Source organism: Pogoniulus pusillus, chromosome 21, assembly GCF_015220805.1.
Source record: "Pogoniulus pusillus isolate bPogPus1 chromosome 21, bPogPus1.pri, whole genome shotgun sequence".
Classification (NCBI taxonomy): Eukaryota; Metazoa; Chordata; class Aves; order Piciformes; family Lybiidae; genus Pogoniulus; species Pogoniulus pusillus.
In genome coordinates, this window is record NC_087284.1 from 5719409 (window position 1) to 5733568 (window position 14160).

A 14160-nucleotide genomic window follows, 5' to 3' on the forward strand; every position below is an offset into this window, starting at 1 on the left:
TGTGTGGTTTTTCTTTGGGGGGGAGGGATGGGGTTTTTTTGTTTTGTTTTACTTTTTTGAGTTTTTGTGTTTCATTTGGGTTGGGGTTTTTTGAGTTTTTATTTATAGGTTTGTTTTTGAGGTTTAGCTTGATTTTGGTTTGGGTTTTTTGAGGTCATTTTGCATTTCTGTGGCTTTTCTATTGATTTTTTTTTTTTTTTAATGTGAAGATGTTTTCTGTCATGATAAATATATTTTAATGATTCCTTAGATTCATAGAATCATAGAATCAAGCAGTTGGAAGAGACCTCCAAGATCATCCACTACAACCTAGCACCCAGCCCTGGCCAATCAACCAGACCATGGCACTGAGTGCCTCATCCAGGCTTGGCCTGAACACCTCCAGGGATGACTCCACCACCTCCCTGGGCAGCCCATTCCAATGCCAATCACTCTGTCTGACAACAACTTCCTTCTAACATCCAGTCTATACTACCCCTGACACAACTTGAGACTGTGTCCCCTTGTTCTGTTGCTGGTTGCTTGGGAGGAGAGACCGACCCCCACCTGGCTACAACCTCCCTTCAGGTAGTTGTAGACATCAATGAGCTCTGCCCTGAGCCTCCTCTTCTGCAGGCTAAACAACTCCAGAAAAGCAATGACATCTTCAAAATTTGTATGCATCTGATTTTAGTGTGGGTTTCTTTTAAACCAAAGATTTCTTATCCCTGTCTATAACTTTAAAATCTTCACTGAATGCTTATCAAGTTTTGTAATTATGCAGCACTCAAGTATAACTTTTTTATTTCATCTAAGAAAAGAATCATTACTTTTATAAGCAATATATTCACAGTATTGTATTTATCTCATTTGAAGCTATATTTCTTTCTTGTGTTGATAGCTGAACAAGCTTTAATTTCCCTTTCTTTCCTAGCATGTGTAGAAAGATTCCAACAGAGAGCCATGTAGATGGCTGAGAGACTTGAACATCTCCCCTGTGGAGAGAGCCTGAGAGTCCTGGGGCTGTGTAGTCTGGAGAAGAGAAGGCTGAGAGAGGATCTGAGCAATGTTTGTCAATATCTATGGGGTGAGTGTCAAGTGGAGGGGGCCAAGCTCTTTTTTTTGTGATCAGCAGCAATAAGCCAATGAGTAATGGATACACACTGGAACAGAGAAGGTTTCACTTCAACATGAGAAGAAACTTCTTTATAGTGAGGGTGGCAGGGCCCTGGAATAGGCTGCCCAGAGAGGTTGTGGAGTCTTCTCTGGAGCCTTTCCAAACCCACCTGGATGCATTCCTGTGTGGATTACCTTAGGTGATCCTATTTGGGCAGGAGAGTTGGACTGGATGATCTTTGAGGTCGCTTCCAACCTAAACCATTCTATGAATCTATGATTCTATGTTCCTTCCAACCTCTAAGGTTCTGTGCTTCTGTGATTCTTTACATTATCTGGATTTTCCACTATCTCCATCCTCTGATGTATCAGAAATCATAATTTGCTGGCATTTTGCAATAAGGTTTCCTCTGGCATTTACCTTGCTAGGAACATGGATGTATTCCATTTAGTTGTTTGAATACCAATGTCTTAGGTGCAGAATATATTCCAGTTTCTAAAAAAAATAGTGTTCCATATAATACTTTATTCAGACATTGTGTATAAGTAGGCTTTGTCATGTAGTTATTTATCTATCTAATCATAGAATCATAGAAACAGCCAGGTTGGAAGAGACCTCCAGGATCATCCAGCCCAACCTATCCTTCATAGAAAATAATGTGGATTCTGCACATATATCAAGCCCTGTGCAAAAGGAAGGGTACAAAGAGGCTGGAAAGAAAACATTCTTAGCATTTAAGCCTAGTCCTGATTACACAATAGTTAAGCATGATGCAGCTGCAGGCTCTGATGTCGGTCAGGCACTTGAGGTGTCTCAGAAGAAGCTGGTACTCAGTTGCATGGTAAAATCTGCTCTTGTGATCCCTCTGCAGCTCTCAGCTCCTCTGCTCCATTTGTTAATGACCATGACAGCACTTCCTCCTCCTATAAACCTGAATCCAACTGTTACTGGAGTCCATGAGAATGCTCTCTCCTACAGCACAATGAGCTCTGGGCACTTCTGCTGTTTACCTGCAGCCTGTACTTAACTGCATTCATAGAACACTTTGAAATGCTTTGCTGTAATTGCTGACTGGCAGTTGGCAATTTCTGGGCATCACCACATGAATACGAATTCACTTTGTCTCTAAAACAACATTGATCTGCTTTTACTTCACTTGTGAGTTAGAGCCATACCACTTCAGGTCACTGGTGAGGTAGAACCACAGGTTTGATATATCATCTGCTAATATTATTTCATCTATTACTATGATTATGATTATGATATGATATGATATGATATGGGGACCTACAGGAAGGCTGGGGAGTGACTATTTACAAGGTCTTGTAATGAGAGAATGAGGAATAATGGGTTTGAACAGGCAGAGGGGAGATTAAAACTAGACATTAGGAAGAAGTTGTTTGCAGTGGGGGTGATGACACACTGGAACAAATTGCCCAGGGAGGTTGTGGCTGCTCCCTTCCTGGAGGTGTTCAAGGCAAGGTTGGATGAGGCCTTGAGTGACCTGTTCTAGTGGGAGGTGTCCCTGCCTATGGCAGGGAGTTGGAGTTGGATGATCTTTGAGGTCACTTCCAACCTAAACCATTCCATGATGCTGTGATTCTATGTGATATGATATTGCAATGCATTCTGTGGTTACATGAGATATTATGGTTCTGTATCTAGAATGATACAGATGTGTGTTGAGGTAGAGGTATCTTTACATAGCTATCTCTAGACCTCTGGACCTCTTTATCTTGATCTCAATTCTATCTGTAAATTCATATGAATATTGATGCAGATACAGATATGTTATACACTTATACACATGTGTGATTTCACCACAAGCAATGCAATTCACAGGATCACAGGATATTAGGGGTTGGAAGGGGCCCAAGGAGATCATCAAGTCTAACCCCCCTGCCAGAGCAGGACAATGCTATCTAACACAGATCACACAGGAACATATCCAGACAGGCCTTGGAAGTCTCCAGAGAAGGAGACTCCACAACCTCTCTGGGCAGCCCGTGCCAGTGCTCTGTGACTCTTGGATTTTTTTTTATTGCCTACTAAACTCACAAGCTGACTAGGATGAAATTTAATTAGTATTAATCAACTTAAGGTGAAGGAAGCAGAAAATTAATGTGACTCATTTATTTTCCATTCTACAGCAGGGTCCTCCTATTTATATTCCTTAAAAGCATGAAGGCTTTTCAGAGATCAGCTTTCAGTCTGTAGAAACTAAAGTCTCTGGTGCCATTTGCATGGAAGGGATACAGGCAAACTACAACATCCATTGGGATCCTGTTTGTATTGTAGTTGCCCTCAGTGCTGCATCTAAAAAGACTTCAAGTAATCCAGAATCTTATGTCCAGAAGGAAGAATGCAACTACTTTTCTAGAATTCTCAACATATAGAGCACAGGAGTTGTAGAAGGGAGGTTCTTCTGCCCCTGTGCTCAGCACTGCTCAGGCCACACCTTGAGTGCTGTGTCCAGTTCTGGGCTCCTCAATTCAAGAGAGATGTTGAGGTGCTGGAACATGTCCAGAGAAGAAGCTGGTGGTGAGAGCATTCCTCTGTTTCACAGAAGATGTTATTGAGAAAGAGCACAGTTTGAATTGGGATAAGTAATTGAGAATTCTTTTATTAGCTCATATACAATGGGAAAAAAAAAGATTGTGGTATTTTTTCTATGTCCAGTTCTGGGCTTCTCAATTCAAGAGAGATGTTGAGATGCTGAAATGTGTTCAGAGAAGGGCAGCAAGGCTGGTGAGAGGTCTGGAGCACAGCCCTGTGAGAAGAGGGTTGAGGGAGCTGGGGCTGTGCAGCCTACAGAAGAGGAAGCTCAGGGCAGAGCTCATTGCTCTTCACAACTCCCTGAAGGGAGGCTGTAGCCAGGTGGGGTTGGGCTCTTCTGCCAGGCAAGCAGCAACAGAACAAGGGGATACAGCCTCAAGTTGTGGCAGGGGAGATCTAGGCTGGATGTTAGGAGGAAGTTGTTGCCAGAGAGAGTGATTGGCATTGGAATGGGCTGCCCAGGGAGGTGGTGGAGTTGCCATCCCTGGAGGTGTTCAAGCAAAGCCTGGATGAGGCACTTTTTTCCTTTACTATACAGGCAGAATTATTTGCAGGAGGTTTCCCACAGCCAGCACCTACACCTGAAAACTCAGACCCTAATTGCAAAAGTTTCCCACTACAAAACTTGAGAGCTGAATCTATTAGTGCAAAGTATCATAGAGTCATAAAATGCTGTGGGCTAGAAGGGAGCTGAAGGATCAGTTAGCTCCAACCCACTCTTGCTAAATAATGCAGACTGTGTTAGAACATTGGCATAAACAAGGAAGTAAAGGGGTAGAATAGCCACAAAGTAGCATCAGAAGCTTAAGAAGGTCTATTTTAATTCATTACTTAAAACCCAAACATTCTTCTTATAACTTCCATGTGTTTTCCTAGGGTTTGTGTTTGTATCCATATATAAATACATATATTTATACATATATATATATGAATGTATGTCTATGTCTACGTGTAAAGAGTTCTGTTGATAAACAGGGGGTATTTTGTTCTCTTGATTCCAGGTCTGAATTTACTGATGCCTTCTCATCATATCTTCCCCTTCTCTACTCCACCCTATTGAGGCCTCAATTGGAATATTGTGTCCAGTTCTGGGTTTCCCAATTCAAGAGGGACAGGGATCTACTGGAGAGAGTCCAAGAGAGGGCCGCAAGGATGCTGAAGGGACTGGAGCACTGCCTGATGAGGAGAGGCTGAGAGCTCTGAGCCTGTTTAGTCTGCAGAGGAGAAGGCTGAGAGGGGTTTTGAACTTCCACCCATTGCCCCTTGTCCTGGCATTGGGCATCACCCAGCAGAGCCTGGCTCCAGCTTCCTAACACTCACCTTTACATATTTATAACCACTGATGAGGTCACCTCCTCAGTCTCCTCCTCCCTCCTCTCCAAGCAGCACAGCCCCAGCTCCCTCAATCTCTCCTTGTAACAGAGATCTTCCATTCCCTTAATCATCTTTGTGGCTTTGTGCTGGACTCTCTCAAGAAGTTCTATCTCCTCCTTGAGCTGGAGGGCCCAGAACTGGACACAGTCCTCCAGATGTGGCCTCAGCAGGGCAGAGTAGAGGGGCAGGAGAACCTCTTTCAAACTACTAACCACAACCCTTCTAATACACCTCAGAATGAATTTGCCCTCCTAGCCACAAGAGCACAGTGCTGGCTCATGGTCAGTCTCCCACAACCAGGACTCCCAGGTCCTTTTCCCCTTCACTGCCTTCCAAGAGGCCAGTCCCCAACCTATACTGACACCTGAGGTTGTTCTTTCTGAGGGTTGGGGATCAGGAAGGAACAGGGACAGCCTCAGCTCACTTGTTCCCTGGCATAGGACAAGGGACAAGGGAGGGAAACTGCAGCGCAGGAAGTTTTGTCTCAGCAGGAGGAAGAACTTCTTGAGTGTGTGGGTGACAGAGCCCTGGTACAGACTGCCCAGAGAGGTTGTGGAGTCTTCTTCTCCGGAGCCTTTCCAGCCCTGTCTGAATGTGTTCCTGTGCCACCTGTGCTGGATTCTGTGGTCTTGCTCTGGCAGGGGGGTTGAATTGGAAGATCTCCAGAGGTCTCTTCCAACCCTAACATCCTGAGATCATATATAACCTATAAGTGATGAGTTACAAAATGCTAATTTGCATTTGTACTATGCCTACTTTCTCTTTCAGAACAGAAGTAATGAGATTAACTTCACCTTTACCTCGAACTCACACCTTTTCCATTTGATCTTTTTGTCATTTTCTCAGGAGCAAGTATGGGATGGTGGAATACAGAGGACATAAAGAACATGTATTTTGGTAAGTTCTTGAACTCAAGAAGTTAGATCATTATGCTTTTTATTTTTCCCTTACTGGACACCCTTGTAGAACTTCATGTTGATGGCTCTTGGCAGGGGGGTTGGACTCAATGACCTCTGAAGGTCCCTTCCATCCTCTGAGGTTCTGTGATTCTGTGAATGTTGTTTTTTTTTTCCTTCAAAGGTGCCAAAATATAAGCATCACATATCCTGCACCACTGATTACTGATGTAATTGATCATAATTTTCTGAAAGTAATGTCTAAATGTAATAATGTTTGTGTATATTGCTTCACAGGTTCATATACAGTGTTAATTACCTTCCACTGAAATATTACATATATGCAAATTGAGCTAATCTCCTTCTGAGACTTGGTGTAGTTTGTCTAAAGTGATGGGAAAGCCTCATGTTTCCATCTCCAAACACAAAAGCAGTCCTCTGTTTCACAGAAGATCTTATTGAGAAAGAGCACAGTTTGAGTTTGGATAAGGAATTGAGAATTCTTTTATTAGCCTATATACAGTGGGAAAAAAAGATTGTGGTATTTTTTCTATGTCCAGTTCTGGGCTTCTCAATTCAAGAGAGATGTGGGGATGCTGAAATGTGTTCAGAGAAGGGCAGCAAAGCTGGTGAGAGGCCTGGAGCACTGCCCTGTGAGGAGAAGTTGAGGGAGCTGGGGGTGTGCAGCCTGGAGAAGAGAAGGCTCAGGGCAGAGCTCATTGCTGGCTACAACTCCCTGAAGGGAGGCTGTAGCCAGGTGGGGTTGGGCTCTTCTGCCAGACAACCAGCAACAGAAGAAGGAGACACAGTCTCAAGTTGTGCTGGGGGAAGTCTAGGTTGGATGTTAGGAGGAAGTTGTTGGCAGAGAGAGTGATTGGCATTGGAATGGGCTGCCCAGGGAGGTGGTGGAGTTGCTGTCCCTGAAGGTGTTGAAGCAAAGCCTGGATGAGGCACTTAGTGCCATGGTCTGGTGCTAGGTTGTAGTGGATGATCTTGGAGGTCTCTTCCAACCTGGTTCTATGATTCTATGATTCTTTTTGAGCCTTTAAACAATAATATGCAGGGCCCAACACTGGGATATGCAGAATTTCCACGAAGCTGGTGATTATTTCCTTTCAATATGCTTGTGGAGTTGCTGTCCCTGGGGCTGTTCAAGGCAAGATTGGACGTGGCACTTGGTGCCATGGTCTGGCCTTGAGCTCTGTGGTGGAGGGTTGGACTTGATGATCTGTGAGGTCTCTTCCAACCTCGGTGATGCTGTGGTACTGTGATACTGTGAAGCACTACTGAACACCACTCAGCACCTAGGAAATTTATACTTGTATATAAGCCTCTCTGACATTTGTGTTGTTTCCATCAGAAAATTCTGACATACAGCCTTATGTTTGTATGAGACAGGGACAAATGAACCTGTTGTGGTATTGAATTGATGCTGCTTGTAATGTGCAATTTAAAAACAGAAAAAACAGATTTAACAGGCAAAGTAACATGCTGGTCATCACTTGAGGCACTCTCCTTGGCAGTTACAGAAATGCATTTCCAGATTAAAGTCTATAGCTGTTTATGGCATTATTTAAGTGTTCAGGGCACACTTTTTTTTATGGTGCAGTCACACTTACTTATCCATGGAGTCTCCCTCTCTGGATATATTCAAGACCTGCCTGGATGTATTCCTATATGATCCGGTCTAGGTGATTCTGCTCTGGCAGGGAGGTTGGACTGGATGAGCTTTGGAGGTCCCTTCCAGCCCCTAACCTTCTGTCATTCTGTGAAATTGAGGAGTGAGAAAGCAGAGGCTCTGTACTACCCAGCTCTGACACTGAGTTGCTCTATAACTGAGACCACAAAGCTCTATGTGGTAATCTTTGTGTACAAACACAACGCCACCCATCTCCTTTTGCAGTCTTTCTGGAACTAAAAGATGAAGACTGCAAACTTCTTACTCCTTTGTCTGTAATTACAATGCACTGTGCACTAAAAAAATTATTCCTTTCTGCAACAGAATAATTTGAGACCTTTCTTGGAAGCTGCAGTATGCATCCAGTATTTTTTTCCCTGAAGTTAGCAACCTCACTTTCTTCCCTTCAAGTAACCAAATCCCAGTTTCACCAGGTTTTTGCACTGCAGGCACACTGTGTGCTCTGATCAAGGTAGATGTCTCTCCTGCTCAGTCGTGCTTGGCAAGTAGGCCTTGATGTCACCAGGGTGTTTTTATCATGCATAGCCTCTGAGAGTCAGGGCAGCAAATTGCCTTTTGCCACTCAGTAATTTCTGAGGTTTCTTTTTCAAAGCAAAAGTTCTTAAAATGATGCTTAACTGCTTTGATAAAGATTCTTTCTATTCACCTGCCTTTTGCTTTTGCTTTATTTTTTCCTTTTCCACCCACCTTCCTTTTTAGCAACATTTTGGATGTGTTCCTACAAATTACTCTTCATAAACTCACTCACGTGCAGAATGCAGTTAGCTCTCACTCTGACATCCATATTCATGTTCAGATACTTGTTCTTCTGCAGATAGAATTTGCATGGAACACCTGCTGCAAGCCTTAGAAATTAAGAAGGTATTTTGACATGAGTGGGAGATGCATTTTTTTTCTCTAGGCTTTTGTTCCGGTTGCCTTCTGCAGTTAAACAGCACTGAGTGCATGAGAGAAACATATACAATTATATATCTGTGTTGTCTTATATCCAGGTCTACATAGCCCAGGTTTCTTTCAAGCAGTTGAGTAGCACTGAGTGCATGAGAGAAACATATACAATTATATATCTGTGTTGTCTTATATGCAGGTCTACATAGCCCAGGTTTCTTTCAAGCAGTTGAGTAGCACTGAGTGCATGAGAGAAACATACAATATCATACATCTATGTTGTCTTATATGCAGGTCTATATAGCTCAGGTTTCTTTCAAGCAGTTGAGTAGCACTGAGTGCATGAGAGAAACATACAATATTATACATCTGTGTTGTCTTATATGCAGGTCTATATAGCTCAGGTTTCTTTCAAGCAGTTGAGTAGCACTGAGTGCATGAGAGAAACATACAATATTATACATCTGTGTTGTCTTATATGCAGGTCTATATAGCTCAGGTTTCTTTCAAGCAGTTGAGTAGCACTGAGTGCATGAGAGAAACATATACAATTATATATCAATGTTGTCTTATATGCAGGTCTATATAGCCCAGGTTTCTTTCAAGCAGTTGAGTAGCACTGAGTGCATGAGAGAAACATACAATATCATACATCTATGTTGTCTTATATGCAGGTCTATATAGCTCAGGTTTCTTTCAAGCAGTTGAGTAGCACTGAGTGCATGAGAGAAACATACAATATCATACAACTATGTTGTCTTATATGCAGGTCTATATAGCTCAGGTTTCTTTCAAGCAGTTGAGTAGCACTGAGTGCATGAGAGAAACATACAATATTATACATCTGTGTTGTCTTATATCCAGGTCTGTACATCCCAAGTTTCTTTCAAGCAGTTAAATAGCATTGAGTGCATGAGAGAAACACAGAATTATCTCTGTTACCTTATATCCAGGTCTATATAGCTCAGGTTTCTTTTAAGCACAAGGAATTGGGATGATTTTTAAGCGGTGGTTGCTACTGAGACTTGATTTTCACTAATGTCTTGCTGTACCTCCAGAACAGTTTGCAAAACTGGGGGAGAAAATAGAGGGAGGAGGAAGAAAAGGAGAATAGTGTTGTGGTTTTCTTCATCTCTATAAGCAGGTGTTAGATTCTCTGTGCATTACAGAATTGCAGGGTCACACAATCACAGAATGTCAGGGGATGGAAGGGACCTCCAAAGCTCATTCAGTCCAATCTCCCTACCAGGGCAAGATCACCTAGAGCAGATCACACAGGCAGGTCTTGAATATCTCCAGAGAGGGAGACTACACACCCCCCTTGGGTAGCCTGTTATAGTGTTCTGTCACCCTCACAGGGTAAAAAATCCTCCTCATGGTCAACTGAAGTATCCTATGCCTATTACCCTGTAATAAATGAATGTTATGAAGAATTTATTGCTGTTATCATTGTGCTTTGGCCAGCTGACAAGAGACTTAAGTCTACCTTCTTTTATCTCCTGAACAAATCCTTCCTCAAAGGAAATTGTCAGTCATGTTCATTTCTACCTCTACTTAGAATCATAGAATCAATCATGTTGGAAGAGAACTCCAAGCTCAGCCAGTCCAACCTAGCACCCAGCCCTGGCCAATCAACCAGACCATGGCACTAAGTGCCTCATCCAGGCTTTGCTTCAACACTTTCAGGGACAGCAACTCCACCACCTCCCTGGGCAGCCCATTCCAATGCCAATCACTCTCTCTGCCAACAACTTCCTCCTAACATCCAGCCTAGACCTGCCCTGGCACAACTTGAGACTGTGTCCCCTTGTTCTGTTGCTGGTTGCCTGGGAGAAAAGACCAACCCCACCTGGCTACATCCTCCCTTCAGGTAGTTGTAGACAGCAGCTCCTACCAGTGGGTTCACTGCAGGCTGTGCTGCACTCATGTTCTGGTGTCAGAGTCTAAGCAAATGTCAGAACCAACTCGTGCCACCCTTTCTGCGGCATTGCGGAGCACAACATTTCAACAGGTGGATTTAAGTGATCACATTTTGCTCAGCAGAGAAGTTGGGGAATAAAATCATTCCCCTTGGCTGCTCCAATGATCAGAGGGCAATTCTGCCAACAGGTGTCAAAATGCTGAAAACCTGAGGCACATTTACCAGGGAGCTGTACAAAGCATATGGCAGAGCTCTTCCTCTCCACACACTGCATTTCCAAACCGTTGCAGTGAGGTGTGTTGGTTACTTATTCAACATAGCTCTTTACTACCAGTTGCAAAACTGCCTCTGAAATGAAAAGAGGTGGAAAACTTTGTGTGCTGAGATCACCCCATCCAGTTCAAAAAGACTTGACAACTACAAATTTGGTATCAATACAGTTCAATTCCCTCCCCTCCTTGAAAATCAATCTTATTTATCTAACTTAAAAGCCATTTAATTTCTCTCATAGGCAATTTGTGGTACAGTTTGACCTTGTGTAAGTCTTCCAGTTTTGCTAATATTAAGCCACAATAGCTGCAAACATGTTTAAGTCTTTCTTGATTTAGCATTATTACCTAATTATAAATGACAGAACAATGGATTTTACCTGCCAGGCTGATGTAGCTCGAACAGAAAACCAACATAGTTTTTTTTCTATAGAGTTAATAATGATTTTACATATAAATATATATATATTAGATTTCTAAACGTGTAAGTAGTCCATTCTCACCTTTTTTGCAACAGAAAAGAACATTTTTAGATACAGAAAATGACTTGAAAACAATTCTTTCTCAAGATAAGCCCTCAGCAGTTGTTATCATTGCCACCAACGCTATAACATCAAGCAAAGCTTTTGATCCCATTAGCGAAACTATTGCCAGTATTCACACCTGCCAATTGATCCATGCTTGTCCTTACCATGCAAAACTAGCATAGTACTCAGCAATGAAGCATAATCCTGCTGTGATTCAAGTAAGAGATGAGTTTTGTCACTCACGTTGTCACTCAAGCAAGACAGGCACGCTGGTTGCAAATCTGCCTGCTGAAAATGCTCCTAAGGAATCACCACTCAGTTTTCCAACCTGCTACTTAAAGCTGCGAGAGGGCAAGAGGCTGATACATGCACATGGCCACACAACTGCAAGGGATGTTGCTTTCTTTCTAGTTCATGAGCTCAATTCTTTCTCTGAAGCTCAGGCAGTGAGATGGGATGGATGTAGCTGCATGTTTCTTGCACGTGAAAAGCAAAAAGCAAAATGTCATTCACTGGGCAATTTGCTTCTGCTTGTTGCTTCAAAATCGAATGTTGAGGCTGACCTTTTATGCTTTCTTCCTTGATTTCTGGGCTGGTTTCTGATAATACCTATTAAGCCCATAAGGTGGTTTAGTAGCACTTCTGTTAAACAGCCTTGCACTTTAAGCCTGTTGACTTTGACTTAACTGCTGCGAACGTCCAAAGAGACATCTCCCTCAGCTCTCAATCTTTCTGAGCCCTGAGCTGCCACTTGCTCTCTGTAGCACACATTAAAACACTCATTTTCCTGCTCCCAATAAAGAAAACCAAAAAGAGCATTGCTACTTCATTCTTGTTAGTGGCAAAGACCTCCTCCTTCCTCATCCTTTCATTTTTTAGCTGGGTTTGTTTTGATTAGACGCCTTCAATAGAAACAAATGCGAAAGGAAGCCAAGGGAAATAGCTTCTCTATGGGCAGGTGGAGAAGCATCCTGCACAAAAGTTGAGCTACATTGCCGCTGCTGTATTGCAGTAAAAGCTGAAACACGTCTCCCAGCGCTGCCAACCAGCACACACACGCTGCTAGCCCTCTCGTGTGCTCAAGCGGTTGGCATACCTACGGCAAGAGAAGTTTGGATTTCAGCGATTCGGTGCAACGATTTTCTGTCTGAGCTGCAGCAAAGAAATCTCCCCTAAGTCCTCTGCTGACCCTGCCCCACACCCTCCCTCCTTTAAAAAGTATCTGCCAGGCATCTTTAACTAACGTCTCGGGCTCCTCTTAAGAAAGCATCTGCTCTGTTGCTGTCAACAATTTGCGGTGTTAATGGAAGTTGATCTACTCACCGTGTCTGCTAGTGTGCACTTAGCTCTGTCCTGCTGCTCCTCTACCTGCTTCCTTCCTTCTGCCTGGTACCGTAGCTCCAGCGCCGTACTTGCGTCTAACTAAGGCTCCGTCTCTCTCAGCAGCACTTTTAAGTCAGGCAGGCAGGGAGCTGAAGCCAAAAGGATGCTCTGTCTGATTGGTTTCCATTCAGTGCCCCTGCTTAATAAGAAACGTCCCTCACGGAGAGAGATGTTGCTGCTAATAGAGCTGCAGTGCTCAACATGAGAATGTTTGGGGCTTGGTGGGGGGGAGGTGGTGCTGGGAGGGGTGGGGTGGAAGGCACAGGACGAGAGCTTTAGCAGCTATACAGTGATTTGCAAGTGAATGCAGTGGGAGGGTTCAGAGAGGAGGGCTTTAAGGACCCTCTTAATAACAGAGGTTTAAATGCAGAAATTGGCGCTCCCAGCTCGGTTTGATGTGTTCTCAGTTTTAATAACGAGGGCAAATGCGTGCCCATAACCCGAGAATTAGATGGTGAAGCTTTAGCTCTAACTACTTGCACTAGCAACACAATCCGTGAGCAGGTACTCCTCGCAGAATGCCAAATGATCCTGTAACAACAGAGTGATAAACGATTCTAAGTGCAAAGAAGGTAAGGCGTGGGAGATTCCCCCCTGTGCTCAACAGGTTTACACCAGGAGTGGCACTTAACAACTAGCGATAATGATGGGCTTGTCAGTGTACCTGGAAGAGGACATAATGCAGAATGGCAAAGGATGTTTGGGGAATTGTGGATAATAATGCTCAGGTCATCCACAGAAAGAGATGGGGTTTGCCAGCAACAGTAATGAATTGGCTGTTTTCTGGTGGATCCTGTTTGGGGACAAGCAATCACTGCTCCCTGCTGTCACCAGATGTTCAGTATTACACAATGTGGTGGTTCTCTTGAATTAGTGTCTTCAGCTGAAGCATAGGTTGTTGCTTATTAAAGAGAGGAGAACTGAAGCACTGCAAGTTCTGATTTTGGCTCTGGTTATTTGTGGCTTTTTGTGAGTTGCTGGGTAGTAATTGACTCTTCCAGCCACTGACAAAAGATAACCATTTCCAAAGGGACCTCTAAGGAAGGAACTGGTACATTGCAACCACTTTCTCTACCAACAAATCCTGAAGACAACTCTCATCCTTCTGGGCCCCAATAGAACAACTGGAAAGGTTGCAAAGTGTAGTTCTCTGGGCTTGTGGTATAATTAATGCCAAAATTTCCTCTTAGATGGATTGTAAGGGTAGTTTCTAATTATGAAACACCATTAGAGCTGTAAGTTCACTAACTGGGGTGAAGGGAGAGATCTGGGGAGGAATAGCAAACTGCACCAGTACAGGCTGGGAGGTGATCTGCTGGAAAGCAGACCTGTGGAGAGGGACCTGGAGGTCCTGGTGGCTAACGAGTTACCCATGGCACAGCAATGTGCCCCTGTAGCCAAGAAGGCCAATGGGATCTTGGGGTGGATTAGGAGGAGTTTGTCCAGCAGATCAAAGGAGATTCTCTCCCCCTCTACTCTGCCCTGCTGAGACCTCATCTTGAATACTGTGTTCAGTTTTGGGCTCCCCAGATTAAAAGGGACAGGGATCTG

At 43.6% G+C, this 14160-nt stretch overlaps 1 protein-coding gene across 1 annotated transcript in view; it reads right to left on the bottom strand.

The window, feature by feature from the left end:
- CDH9 (cadherin 9) overlaps positions 1-12804 on the bottom strand; it is a 123386-nt gene extending 110582 nt beyond the window's left edge. The window contains exon 1 of the mRNA XM_064160826.1: positions 12550-12804. The gene's annotated coding sequence lies outside the window, so the exon portion shown is untranslated. The remainder of the gene's footprint in view (positions 1-12549) is intronic.
- Between the last annotated feature and the right edge of the window lie 1356 nt (positions 12805-14160).